Here is a 15265-nt window from a genome sequence, read left to right as displayed (position 1 = left end):
AGCAGGCAGGGAGAAGCAAGCTCCCCACAGAGCAAGGAGCCCGATGTGGAGCTCTATCCCAGGACCCTGGGATCATGACCTGAGTCGAAGGCAGACATTTAACTGACTGAGCCACCCAGGTGCCCCTAAACATAACTTTTATATGCACTAAGAAACCAAAAAGTTCATTTGACTTTCTTTCTTGTGATATTTGCTTTATTCCAGGGGGCTGGACCAAACCTTCAGTATCTCCAACATATGCCTATTCCTCTATTTGCTCATTTGATCCTTACACAAATTCTATAGGATTGACAGAGGCTGCCTAGGAAGAAAAAGTCAGAGGTTCCTCAGCAGAAGGCACATGTCTTCCTGGAGTCTCAGATGGACCCACCCTAGAAGGTCTAACTTTGGGAGGAAGGGGCTTGACTCAACAACAGTTGTGCTGGAAGTTGCCAGAAGACACTGGAACATTATCTTTCTGCTGGGTCAGCCAGAGGGCAGCAGTCAGGCACCTGACTAGCTCTTTTTACCTTAGAAGAAGTTTCACATGAGACACTCTAATCATGAATGTGTAGAGTTGTGGGTATAGACTGTACACATCAAGGACACAGTGCTAAGTGCATGCAGTGGTATGAGTTTTTCACAGAGCCAATCTTCTGAGGAGATCTGAAATATTTAATTATCAAGTAACCTTCAACCAGTTTTGAAAATTCTAAAAACCCTCATAGAACTATGCTCCCTTACACCCGTCAAATGAGTATAAAAAGGTACAAACCTATGAAATGTTTTCAACAACATCAAACAAGCATGCAGCATGATGTAAAATATACTCTTTAAAAATTGGTGAAAGGGGGGCGCCTGGGTGGCTCAATGGGTTAAGCCGCTGCCTTCGGCTCAGGTCATGATCTTGGGGTCCTGGGATCGAGTCCCGCATCGGGCTCTCTGCTCGGCAGGGAGCCTGCTTCCCTCTCTCTCTCTGCCTGCCTCTCTGCCTACTTGTGATTTCTCTCTGTCAAATAAATAAATAAAATCTTTAAAAAAAATGGTGAAAGGAAAGAAGATTCTAACACTGTTTCTAGAACATTCTGTGTACATCCTATCAATGTAATACCTAATAACCCCTACACTCTTTAGCGATAGTAAAAAGTCATCAACATCTGGAACAATCTCCCTAATATTCTCAAATCTGGGTGACAGCAAACTAGATGAAGCCCTCTATTTACTTGCCTCTTCAAAGATTTTTGGAAACTATTATAGAAAACAAATGCATGAGATGGAGAAAATGGACAGTGGGGCTAATTGCTGAAAGGAGTGTGACCTGCCTTGTGAGAAATGTTCAAGAGAATCCTTCAGGATGAAATGAAAGGGTACTAGATAGCAGCTAAACTCCACATGAAGGAATAAAGCACATAGATAAAGGGAACAACCTAAATAGATACAAAAGACAGTTAATTAATCAAAGTGAGGAAATTACTGCTAACTTTCCAGAAATAATAAGGATTGTAAGAGAACCCTATAAACAATTGTGTGCCAACAAATTAGACAACCTAGAGGAACTGGACGAATTCCTAGAAACACAAAAATTACCAAAACTGACTCAGGAAAAAACAGAAAATTGGAACAGACTTAAGGAGAGAGATTGAATTAATAATCAAAAACCTCCCAAAAAGAAAAGCCCAGAACCAGATGACTACACTGGTGAATTCTACCAAACATTTAAAGAAGAATTAATACCAGTCCTAAATTATTTGCACACATAAAAGAGGAGAAAACACTTCCTGACTCATTCTGTGAGACCTACCCTGAGACCAAATCCAGACAAAGACATCAAAAGGGAACTTTAGATCAATATCCCTTATGAACATAGATGTGAAATATTCCATAAAGTACTAGCAACCCAAATACAGTAGCATACTAAGAGGAGTATATATTGCAACCTAGCAGGTTTATCCCAGGAACACAAATGTAGATCAATTTGAAAATATTAATGATGTAATACAACACATGAATGAGCTTAAATAAAAATTCTATCAATTGATGCAGCAAATCATTTGACAATATTCAACATAATTTCATGATTTAAAAAAAACCCTCAATAAACTAGAAGTAGAAGGGAACTTCCTCAACATGATAAATGACATCTACGAAAACACCACAGCTAACATTTTACTCAAGGTTGAAACTGAAACTCACACCCTAAGATCAGTAACAAGAGAAGGATGCCACTTGCCACTTCTGGAACTATGCTGGAAGTTCTGGTCGTAACAATTAGGCAAGAAAAAAATAAAAGCTATCGAAGTTGAGAAGAAGTAAAGCTGCAGTAATCAAAACAGTGTAATACTGGCAGAATGACAAATACAGAGATTAATGAAAGAGAATAGAATCCAGAAGTAAACCCTCACAGATATAGTCAAAAAGGGTGAATTTCAAAAAAAAAAATCGCCAAGACCATTCAAGGGGAAAGAACAGTCTTTTCATGAAAAGATGCTTATAAAACTGGATGTTGTCCACAAGCAAAATAATAAAGTTGGACCCTTGTACCATATGCAAAAATTAACTCTAAATAGATTAAAAAACTAAACATAAGAACTAAAATCCTAACACTTTTTAGAAGACAACAGAGGGGAAAAAGTTTCTTTGGATTTAGCAGTCATTTCTTGGATATGACACCAAAAGCACAAGCAACAAAAGAAAAAAATAAACTGGACTTAATTAAAAACTTTTGTTATATGTCAATTACATCTCAATAAAGCTAGGGAAAGATGAAAAAATTTTGTGTATCAAAAGACACTATCAAGAGTGAAAAGGCAACCCAGAAAATGGAAGAAATTATGTATCTACTAAGGTGTTAATATCCAAAATATATATAAAGAATTCCTACAGCCCAACAATGTAAAAAAAAAAAAAAAATGGGCAAAGGGCTTAAGTAGACATTATCTCCAAACAAGATATACAGATGGTGAATAAGCACATGAAAAGAAGTGCTATTCATTAGGGAGATATTTTATTTGTAATCAAAACCACAATAAAAAATCACTTTAGGGGTGCCTGGGTGGCTCAGTGGGTTAAAGCCTCTGCCTTCAGCTGAGGTCATGATCCCGGGATTGAGACCCACATCAGGCTCTCTGCTCAGAGGGGAGCCTGCTTCCTCCTCTCTCTCTTCCTGCCTCTCTGCCTACTTGTGATCTCTCTCTCTGTCAAATAAATAAATAAAATCTTAAAAAAAAAAAAGAAATCACTTTATACTCACTAGGATGGCTGTTGTTAAAAAGAAAAGCAGAAAATAAGTATTAGTGAGGACATGGAGAGATTCAAACACCTGTACATTGCTGGTGGGAATGTAAAATGGTGCAGCTATATTATGGAAAACTGTATATTTCCTAAAAAAAAAAATTAAACATAGAATTACCATATGATCCAGCAATTCCACTCCTAGGTAAATAACCAAAGGAATTGAAAGCAGGGACTCAAACATTTGTACACCTGTGTTATAGCATAGATAGCAGAATTTTCTACTGTAGATAAAAGGTGGAAACAATGCAAGTGTCCGTCAGTGAATGGGTGGTTAAACAAACTTCAGTATATACATACAATGGAATACTATTCAGCCTTAAAAAGGAAGGGAACTCTGATATTTGTTAAGCACTGAAGAATAATGGTTACCAGAGCCTGAGAGGAAGGGGTAATAGGAGTGATTGTTTCATGGGTACAGAGATTAGTTTGAGATGATGAAAAATTCTAGAGATGGATGCTGGTGTTGCCCACTCAACAATGTGAATGTACTTAATGCCACTGAGTTGTACCCCCAAAAGTAGTAAAAATAGGAAATTTTATGTCACATATATTTTACCACAATAATTAACTTTTTATTTATTTTGTTGTTGTTGTTGGACGACTATTTTTTAATGGATTTGAATGGAGTTAGTAAGGTTTTATTTTGAAATTCAGGTTTTATTTATTTTGAGTGTTTTAAAAATTATTTTATTTTTATTTTTCAGTGTTCCAAGAGTCATTGTTTATGCACCACACCCAGTGCTCCATGCAATTTGTGCCTTCCATAATACCCACCACCAGGCTCACCCAACCCCCCACCCTCCTCCCCTCCAAAACCCTCAATTTGTTTCTCAGAGTCCATAGTCTCTTATGCTTTGTCTCCCCCTCTGATTTCCCCCATTCACTTTACCTTTCTGTCTCCTAATGTTCTCTATGTTATTCTTTATGCTCCACAAGTAAGTGAAACCATAGGATAATTGACTCTCTCTTCTTGATTTATTTCATTCAGCATAATCTCCTCCGTCCTGTCCATGTTGATACAGAAGTTGGGTATTCATCCTTTCTGATGGAGGTGTAATATTCCATTTTATATATGGACCATATCTTTTTTATCCATTCATCTGTTGAAGGGCATCTTGCCTCTTTCCACAGTTTGGCAGTTGTGGACATTGCTGCTATGAACATTGGGGTACATATGGCCCTTCTTTTCACTACATCTGTATCTTTGGGGTAAATACCCATTAGTGCAATTGCAGGGTCATAGGGTAGCTCTATTTTTATTTATTTTTATTTTTTAAAAATATTTTATTTATTTATTGGACAGAGAGAGAGAGAGATCACAAGTAGGCAGAGAGGCAGGCAGAGAGAGAGGGGAAGGGAAGCAGGCCCCCTGCTGAGCAGAGAGCCCGATGCGGGGCTCGACCCCAGACTGTAAGACCATGACCCGAGCTGAAGACAGAGGCCCAACCCACTGAGCCACCCAGGCGCCTCAGGGTAGCTCTATTTTTAATTTCTTAAGGAATCTCCACACTGTTTTCCAAAGTAGCTGCACCAACTTGCATTCCCACCAACAATGTAAGAGGGTTCCCCTTTCTCCACACCCTCTCCAACACTTGTTTCCTGTCCTGATAATTTTGGCCATTCTAACTGGTGGAAGGTGGTATCTCAATGAGGTTTTGATTTGAATCTACCTGATAGCTAATGATGATAAACATTTTTTCATGTGTCTGTTTGCCCTTTGTATGTCTTCTTTGGAGAAGTGTCTGTTCATGTCTTCTGCCCATTTTTTGATATGATTATCTGTTTTTTTTTTGAGTGTTGAGTTTGAGAAGTTCTTTATAGACCTTGGATATCAGCCCTTTGTCTATAGTGCCACTGCGAATATCTTCTCCCATTCCGTAGGTTGTCTCTTTGTTTTGTTGACTGTTTCCTTTGCTGTACTGAAGCTTTTTATCTTGACGAAGTCCCAAAAGTTCATTTTTGCTTTTTGTTTCCTTTGCCTTGGAGACATATCTTGATGGAAGTTACTGTGGCTGATGTCAAAGAGGTTACTGCCCATGTTCTCCTCTAGGATTTTGATGGACTCCTGCCTCATTGTGAGGTCTTTTATCCATTGCGAGTTTATCTTTGTGTATGGTGTAAGAGAATGGTCGAGTTTCATTCTTCTATACATAGCTGTCCAATTTTCCCAGTACTGTTTATTGAAGCAACTGTCTTTTTTCCACTGGATATTTTTTCCTGCTTTGTTGAAGATAATTTGCAGCACCAAGCACCATAAGATACCATACATAAGATAGACCATAGAACCAAGAACCATAAGATACCTTGGAATAAACCTAACCAAAGAAGTAAAGGATCTGTACCCAAGGAACTACAGAAAACTCATGAAAGAAATTGAAGAAGACACAAAAAGATCAAAAAGCATTCCATGCTCGTGGATTGGAAAAATAAGGCCTGGAGCAATCTATACTTTCAATGCTATCCTGATCAAAATTCCACCTGCATTTTTCAAAGTGCTGGAACAAACAACCCTAAAATTTATATAGGACCAGAAAAGACACTGAATAGCTAAGAAAATGTTGAAAAAGAAAAACAAAACTAGGGGCATCACATTGCCTGATTTCAAGCTTTACTACAAAGCTGTGATCACCAAGACTGCATGGTACTGGCACAAAAACAGACACCACATAGACCAATAATTAACTTTTAAAAAGAATTGTTTGTGGATAATGGCAATAAAAATTCTCAAGTATCCTATTCAAATAGTAAGGTGACCATGAATTCTTTTTGAGAGAAACTATTTAAAAATTATGCCTAGGGATGCCTGGGTGGCTCACTTGGTTGAATGTCTGCCTTCAGCTTGGGTTGTGATCTCAGGGTCCTGGGATCGAGTCCGACATTGGGCTCCCTGCTTGGGAAGGGGGTCTGCTTCTCGCTCTCCCTCTGTCCCCATGCTCCTGCTTTCTCTCTCTCTCTCTCTCTCAAATAAATAAATAAATAAATACAAGTGAAAAATTTAAGAAATGAAGTCTAAGCTCATAATTAATCCATTTGGAATTCATATAACAAAGAGCTGACTTACCTAATATATAAAGATTTATACAAATAAACAGGAAAAAAACCAACCCCAATTTAAAAATGGCTAAGAGGAATAAACAATATACCGAGGTGGAAATTGAGATGTCTTTTAAACCTATGAAAAGATCATATACTTTACTCCTAATAAGAGAAATACAAATGAAAACAATACTGAGATATTTTCACCTATTCATCCATCCTCTTCTCTGTATAAATGTGAAGAAAAATGTATAGAATATTTTTCTAATAATATATAGCAATACCTTTTAGATGGTACCAACATTTGGAGAAGCTTTTAAGGCATTTATTGTACTTTCTATAGTGTTTGTATTCCTTACAAGGAGCGCATACATGTTTCAAAGTGGTTTTAGTTTAAAAAACAAAGCTGGAAGTAGATACGCAAGATGACAGTAAAGATGAATTTTTTTCTGCATATTTTTTAGTATTTTTATTTTATTTTTTTTTAAGATTTTATTTATTTATTTGACAGAGAGAGATCACAAGTAGGCAGAGAGGCAGGCAGAGAGAGAGAGGAGGAAGCAGGCTCCCTGCTGAGCAGAGAGCCCGATGGGGACTCGATCCCGGGATGCGAGATCATGACCTGAGCCGAAGGCAGCGGCTTAACCCACTGAGCCACCCAGGTGCCCTATTTTTTAGTATTTTTAAAAACGTCCCCAACCTTCTCCCAAACCTTCACATATTTTTAATTTTGATCCCTGATATAATCCTCTCCCAATTCTACATTTTTCCTAGACATGCCTGTCGCCATCCTTCTTCTTTGATTTCCCAATTCTACCCACGTTCAAAGTTCAGGCAATTCACTCAATCTTTCTGAGACTCAGTTTCCTTACTTATAAAATAAATGACCTGTCTCATTGGGGTATCAAATATTTTATTTATTTATTAAAGATTTTATTTATTTATTTGACAGACGGAGATCACAAGTAGGCAGAGAAGCTGGCAGGGAGAGAGAAGGAAGCAGGCTCCCTGTTGAGCAGAGAGCCCTATGTGGGGCTAGATCCCAGGACCTTGGATTGATCATGACCCGAGCCAAAGGCAGAGGCTTTAACCCACTGAGCCACCCAGGTGCCCCAAAGATTTTATTTTTTCCTTTTTTTTTTTTTAAGATTTTATTTATTTATTTGACAGACAGAGATCACAAGTAGGCGGAGAAGCAAGCAGAGAGAGAGAGGAAGAAGCAGGCTCCCTGCCGAGCAGAGAGCCCGATGCGGGGCTCGATTCCAGGACCTGGGATCAATCATGACCCGAGCCGAAGGCAGAGGCTTTAAACCACTGAGCCACCCAGGCACCCCCCAAAGATTTTATTTTTTAAGGAATATCTACACCCAATGTGGAGCTCAAACACACAACCCTGAGATCAAGAGTCACACACTCCACTGACTGAAACAGCCAGACACCCCTCTTTGGGGTTTTAAATGGATTAAATTAGCATGTAAAATCTCTAACCATACTAAATATGTGTTGACAATAATATTGCTATCCCTCCGGGGCTCCCTAAGGCAATTATTAACTCTACAAATAATTATCCTTGTTACGATCTGTTTGGTCCATCAGGAAAATTATAACTACCTTTGGGAGAAGTCTTTTTACTCATTCATCCCTTAATGAAAGCCAGAGCCCTCAGGAAAAACTTCATGATGCCCACACTCCTTTCTCTTTTTAGTCCAAACAGGCTAATGGTATCTAGGCTTCTTTTTTTTTTTTTCCAAAGATTTTATTTTATTCATTTGACAGAGAGAGATCACAAGTAGGCAGAGAGGCAGGCAGAGAGAGAGAGAGAGGAGGAAGCAGGCTCCCCGCTGAGCAGAGAGCCAGATGCGGGACTCAATCCCAGGACCCTGAGATCATGACCTGAGCCGAAGTCAGCGGCTTAACCTACTGAGCCACCCAGGTGCCCTGGTATCTAGGCTTCTTGTAAACTCCCCTACTGTCAGCCTCCACACTTGACAGTGAGATGGATATGGGCTGTCTGGGGTCTATAACTAGTCAAAGACATGTTGTTTGACTTATGAGAGAGGTTAGTGCTCAAATCATAGTCATGATGTGTGTCCAAGCCTGATTTAGGAGGATGAACCAATGTTGGACTTGAACATAACCTGCCATCTCACAGGGATTCACTCAGACCAGATGATGCGGACTGCTGTCTTCATGACAGGGCTATCCTCTGCCAGCCTCTCAAAGGACGCCTTGCTCAGGCAGACAAACATCAAAGCAAGAATGCCTTTGGGAGTACTGGCTTCTTTTCCCCACAGAGAGACAGATTTCCTTCTGTACTGGAAATAGGTAAGTGTTTTCCTTTCGGAATACTTATGAGAGACTACTCCTTTTATCAGGAAACCAAGGCCACCCAAAGCAAAATTACTTCTCTTTGTTCAAGAACAATTGTTCACTCATTTTCTATTTGTTTACTTTTCCCTCCTGCTTAAGAAAGTTATAGGATATTTTTGCTATTGGTAGATTGTATTTTTCTAGATGCTGTTTTAGTTTTGAGTTCTAAACTGAGGTTTGGAGGTTGTCCATGGAACAAACACTTCAAGAGAAGACCAGACCCTAGCTCACACAGAGGACATAGTTGATAGTTGATAGTAGCAAAGCACAAACATAACTTATGAGTGGGGAAGTGGACATGAGATTCTCTGCCCACCTGACACCTCACCCAAGATGGACAGAATCAAAGCCCCACAAATTGTGATCCTTTCCCAAAATTCTCCAGTTCAAAGAAGGGCAGTATTGTGGGACGCCTGGGTGGCTCAGTTGGTTAAGAAGGGCAGTATTGTGTTAGTTCAGGTCCTCTTGAAGCATATGCCAAGATGGAATTAAACATACAAGAACTCTGGGGCACCTGGGTGACCAGTGGGTTGAGCCTCTGCCTTTGGCTCAGGGCATGATCTTGGGGTCCTGGGATCGAGCCCAGCATCGGGATTTCTGATCAGCGGGGAGCCTGCTTCCCCCTCCCCCTCTGCCTGCCTCTCTGTCTACTTGTGATCTCTCTCTCTGTGTCAAATAAATAAATAAAATCTTTAAACACACACACACACACACAAGCACTTTTCGAGGAAAATTCTCATGAAGGGTAAAGGGGAGAAGGAATGAGAATAGGCAGAGAGAGACTCAGATCATGACACAGGTCTATTCCCTCTGGAAAGGGACAGTGAAGGGAAAAGAATCGGGCAGGAAGAGCTTCAGTCTGCAGATTAGTTCTGAGAAATTATTGACTACATTGATAGGAAGCTGCACAGCACCGATCGCCTGTTAGAGGAGTCCCAGCTTGGGCAGAAATGGCCTGCCTCCTGTACCCCCACTGAGTTCATTCATTGTCTGAGAGCAGCCAAAGAGTGTGTAGCCTGGTGTGTGTGCTGCAACAAATCAAAAGGGGAGGCAGCTAGTGGCTCTCAGCTCTGTTCTTTGTAGAAGGTTCTCTTGAAGGGTAGTGTGAGTAGCTACATGTCCACCACAATCATTCATTCAATTATGCAACCTGCCTGATATTTTCTCCTTTAAGACCCAGTCCACTGGCAAGATGCTAACCATTTCACCTCCTAAATATCTCTCACATCTGTCTGTTTCTATCTCCTCCACCACTACCACCATCATCTTGTTCCCAGCTGATGACCATCTTTCCATCTATTCACCCTACAGCATGTAGAGCAGGCTTTTTATCTTAAAAAAAAAAATTTCTTTTTGGTAAGATTTGTTTTTAAGTAATCTCTACACCTGACATGGGGCTCAAACTTATCACCCTCAGATCAAGAGTTGCAGGTTCTACCGACTGAGCCAGTCACTTGCCCCAGAGCCATCTTTTTAAAACATAATCAGATCAGTTTAAACAACATCGGAGCTCACAGGATAAGGATCTAGGTCCTTAGTATGACCTTCAAGGCCCTGCCTATTATGGCTTTTGCCTTATTCTCCAGTCTCCTGAGGACTTGGGCTGTCCTTACTCTCTCTGCTCCATTGATCCTTTGAGCATCAGTTAGATAATAGTTCAAATCTAGCCTCCTTCGTTACCCAAATGCTCCAAGTTCTTTCCTGCCTCAGGACCCTTGCTCATATTGTTCCCTCTACCAATTATCTTTTCTCCAATCCTATTCCTCTTTACCCAGTTAATTAATCCTTATTCCTTAGCTACCAATTCAAATATCATTTCTTGAGGGAAGCCTTCTCCGACCATCACACAAGTTCGAATCCTTTGTAATTTTGTCTTATAGTAAATTAAATGCACTTTGTAGCATTTAGGATGGTATTCTGTATTTGATTAATTATCCGATTGACTACCTCACTATAACGTGTGTTTCCTGATGATAGAGACCATATTTTTTTTCCATTTTCATTCACTATGGCATCTCTAATATTAGCAGAGTGGCTGCATTTTGTAGTTGCAACAAAACATTTGTTGAATAAAGGAAGCCTCTAAAGGAATTATTTGGTATTTTTTTCTTTTTATTTGAGTCACATTCCAAGTGTTTTCTAACCAGTGAATTTTCTTTCTTTCTATTTATATTGTTCTCCAGTGGCATGATCTCCCCCTACCACGTCTACTCCCACCCTTCACCCATGGTAAAATCTGTGAGGGCTGGCCTTAGACTTTGGGATTTTTCAAGGCTTCCTTGATGAGCACTGCAGGCCTGGATAAAGTGCATGTAGTGGCACAAGATTTTATTCTAGAGCTAGAAGGTCAGGGAGTCAGGGAGATAGGAAGGAGAAAAAAGTGAGTTGCCTCCAAAGAGCTGGGATACAAAGTTGCTCTTTGAAAGTTAAATTAGAAAGCAGACCAATAGGAGCAAAGATATACAACATGCCTCCTTTAAGACCAATAAGGACTCCAGGATCTACAAGGCCTAAAAGTAATGTTACTCACTATGGCCTTGCTCTATCTAAAAAAGAAATGTGTTCATCTAAGGAGGGACAGCCCTGGTACATTAATAAGGAGAACAGAGAGTGTCCACTGGGCACTGCCCCCGCCCCCAGGAGAAGGGCTGGCCAGGATAGCAGGAATGAGTGGCCCATCCTCCCAGAAGCTTGTTTGACTCCTGGTGTGGAGAAAGATACACCAAGCTCCCCAGGGCTGATTTCAGTCACATAATTTACCCTTCTGATTTTGGCTTTGAGCTCATCAAGCCACCTTCTGACAAGTAGGTTCCAAATTGTTTAAGAAGAGAGTGCACTCATCAGCTAACCTCAAAAGTCTTTTGTTCCTGACCGTTTTGCTTCTAACAGAAATGGTTAAGCTCCAGGCCTTCATATGAACCCTGACTCTACCACTTACATACTGTACATACTAACCGTGGGAATTCCCTTCATCCTTTTTACCCCCGCTGAAAAAACGATCACAACATACCACACGATTGCAGGGAGAATTAAAGAAAGCAATGCATAAGCAATGTCCACAATAGCCAAACTATGGAAAGAACCTAGATGTTCATCAACAGATGAATGGATAAAGAAGATGTGGTATATATACACAATGGAATACTATGCAGCCATCAAAAGAAGTGAAAGCTTGCCATTTGTGACGGTGTGGATAGAACTAGAGGGTATTTTGCTGAGCGAAATAAGTCAATCAGAGAAAGACAATTATCACAAGATCTCTCTGATATGAGGAAGTTGAGCGGTAACATGGGGGAGGGGGTTGGGGGGTAGGAAAGGAATAAATGAGACAAGATGGGATTGGGAGGGAGACAACCATAAGAGACTCTAATCTCACAAAACAAAACATGAAGGTTGCGGGGGGTGGGGGGGGGAGGGTGGTTGGGTTATGGACATTGGGGAAGGTATGTGCTATGGTGAGTGCTGTGAAGTGTGTAAACCTGGCAACTCACAGACCTGTGCCCCTGGGGCTAATAATACATTATATGTTAATTAAAAAATTAAAAAAATTTTAAAAAGAAAGCAATGTATGTGCTGTACTTAGTGTAGAGTTTAGCAAATAGTAAACGAAATCACTAAATTCACCTTCTGATTTTATACAATGTGGATTTTTAATCAACACTGCAACATTGAAAAGATGGAATTTTGGGTCCCACAAGATCAAGGACCAAATCTAGACTGTGGGAAATCACCAAGATGATAGACTACAGGCGAGTCTTTTACTCCTGGCACCTCTCCTGTCACATGGATTAACATCTATAAAAGGTAACCAGGACATGGCTTTAAAATCTTGCATCTCTACCTCTCTTTTCTTAACCTTCATCTCCCACACATACTTTTTATGCAGAAACAGATTTTCAGATTTACCTCTACTTCACTCTCATGGAATTAAGAATGATTGTCCTATCACAAGGAAGAGCTCCAAGGAGTCCCTTGATTTTTTTTTTTTTTTTTTTTTTTACTTTTTCCTTCATGCTACAGACCAAAAGTGTCATCTCCTGGAGGGGGAAACACAGGCTTGTTTTTCTAAGGTCACCATTTGGCCTGCCCCACTTCCCCACATGCTCTTGAGGGAAATACTGCAATTATATTTAGAAAGCCACAACACCAGTCACAGATCAAGGCTTCCATCATGCAGGGAACATGCCTGAATTTCAAACAGGCAAACCAAAGTGACTCTGCCAGATTAGACAGTTAATTTTGTTTCTCTGTTCCAGTTATTAGACTGTTCCATGACAAAAATGAACAAACACACACATTGTAAATTTGGTTTGGAGTACGGAGTCTTATCAATGTTTTCCAAGTAGAAACGCTTACTTACAAAAGTATTTTCAGATCTCAGTGACTGATGCTGGGAAGAGCTGTAGGGAGTTTTCTCAAACTTCAGTTGTAGCAGGACTCTACTTTAACAGAACTGGTCGATCCAGTGGCATAATTATAGGGGATAATTTTCAGGTGAGGTGTGAGGTGCCTTCCAAAACTACAGGGCCTCTTCAGTCCTTCAGAGTCAAGATAACACAATCTAAACTCTGAAAACGATTTTATTGTCATGGAGATCTTCAATTTTATCTGCTGACATTAGAGAATGTCTATAGGCATCCAGAAAAACAATGACTCGGTTGTTGCCCTCAAAGAACCCACCTACAGCCTAGTAGAAAATGCCAACTGTTTTCTCCCTCATATTGTTTCATTGAATTCCTACAACCTTGAGGTAGGTATGGTTACCATCCTCGTCCCACCAGGAAAGAAATGAAGGCTAAGGGATTCCACCCCAAATCACACAGCCAACAAACAACAGGCCACCAAACCTGATGGGCACCAGTTAGAGTAGGGAGTCCAAATCCTAAGCATGCTGTTCAGTATTTCCTATCAAATGACGAGTCCCCCACTTCACGGGTACCCTTGACTTCTATATCTCCTTGGACCCAGGATGAAGAGCCTGGCACCTCGTGGTCACAACCAGGCTGTTCGAAGCCAGGGCACCGCCAGCTGGGCAGAGGGTCCAGTGCGCATGCCTGGGCCTGGGGGACCGGCCGAGCCCTGAGGGTCTGAGAACGGAACCTGCCGGAGGTGGCTCAGCGTCCCAACCCAGGACCCCTCAGAGACTCGCTCCCGGCCGCCCAGGCCAGACCCGTCTCCTGAGGGCAGAAACCCACGAAGCGCGGCCGTCAGCCCAGGCCCAAGCAGGCGCTGACTGAGGGGCGGCAGGGGAAGCGGCCCTCATGGGCCGAGCGAGGCGCGGTGGGCCGCGGGGCCGAACGAAGGCGCGCGGCGGGGCCTCTCCCCTTGCTGCCGGGCTGCCCGCCTTCCTGCCCGGCACCGGCCCGCCGAGGCGTGCGCATCGGGCCCGCTTACGGCCCCTCGGAGGCATGGGGCTCCGTCCGGCCTGCCGCCCGCGTGCAGGCCTGAGGCCCGAGCCCCCGCCTCTGGCTGCCAGCCCGCGCTCGGCGTTTCACCGCGCTCGGCCGAGGCCCGCCTCTAAGCCGTTTTCGCTTTCGCTTTCCTGCCGCCGTCGTTGAAGAAAATGAAAGTGACCGTGGCGGGGGCCCGGACTAGCGCAGCAGCTCGTCGGAGCGAGGGGCGCGGAGAGCCGCCGCAGTCGGCGTGGAGCCTGCGAGCTGGAGCCGCGGCCCGCACCAGACTAGGTAAGCGCGGCCCCTTGGCGGCCGCCTCGCGGGCTCCGCCTTGCGGACCGGGCGGGCGAGACGCCAGGAGGAGCTGTGACGCTGGACGGGCCGGGCGGGTGGGCTCATGCCGCGGGGCTGCGGGCGCTGAGCCGCGGCGCCGCTGGGGCCTGGGTGGCTCGGGTCCGCCAGGCCCGACTCCCAGGCTGGGGGAGCGCAGACTAGCGTGCCAAGGGTCTGGCAGCCTGGGGCCGAGGTCGCACAGCGGCACGGCAGGCCGTGAACGGTTCCCATCACACGTTTCCTTTTTGGACAACGCCACCGGTCCCCTACCTCCGCTGGCTTTCAGTAACAATCCAAGTGGGAGTAAAATGCCGAGCAGAGTGCCTCCCCTGAGCTCAGCAGGGAGGAACTCATCATTTGCCCCTGCTTACCGTTCAGACTCCGCTTCCTTCCCCATTTGGCTCCACTCCTCGTGTAGTTTGCCTTTCTGCATTTTACAGATAGGGTGCACTTGGGTGCCCCTGGGGTGCCTTCCAAGGGTTCGCTGAGCTGGCAAGCTTGCAGCTCGCCACTCTTGGCCATGGGCATGGACATCAGCTAGTCCAGGATGTCACCCCTTCCCCCAGGCCCCGCCCATGAGAAGACAGGGGCTTTACTCCGCAAAGACTCCAGCACCAGCCCCCCTTCCAGGCTGGTTGACAATGGTCAGAGATGGGACCTCTCAGGGACCGAGTCCTTCCCAGACCAGGAAACTTCCTGTGGGCTGCATCTGTCAGCAGAAGGGTGAAAGAGAAGTGCTCTGGTCTTTGCCGTTCATCACATATACACTAACTTCATCGTGGTATGGAGAACTGCGCTCCACCTCAAGGCTGTGGAAACAACCCCTGGCAAGGAAAAAAAAAAAAAAAATTCTATCTCTA

At 43.0% G+C, this 15265-nt stretch overlaps 1 long non-coding RNA gene across 1 annotated transcript in view; it reads right to left on the bottom strand.

Moving 5' to 3' along the window:
• The window catches only part of LOC309862173, a 19596-nt gene extending 4331 nt beyond the window's left edge, over nt 1-15265 (bottom strand). The window contains exon 1 of the long non-coding RNA XR_014310326.1: nt 14777-15265. This is a non-coding gene — a long non-coding RNA (uncharacterized lncRNA). The remainder of the gene's footprint in view (nt 1-14776) is intronic.

Source organism: Mustela nivalis, assembly GCF_964662115.1.
Source record: "Mustela nivalis genome assembly, chromosome: 3".
In the NCBI taxonomy this organism is placed as follows: domain Eukaryota; kingdom Metazoa; phylum Chordata; class Mammalia; order Carnivora; family Mustelidae; genus Mustela; species Mustela nivalis.
Note: the sequence above shows the minus strand (reverse complement) of the source record. Positions and strands in the feature narration are given on the sequence as shown.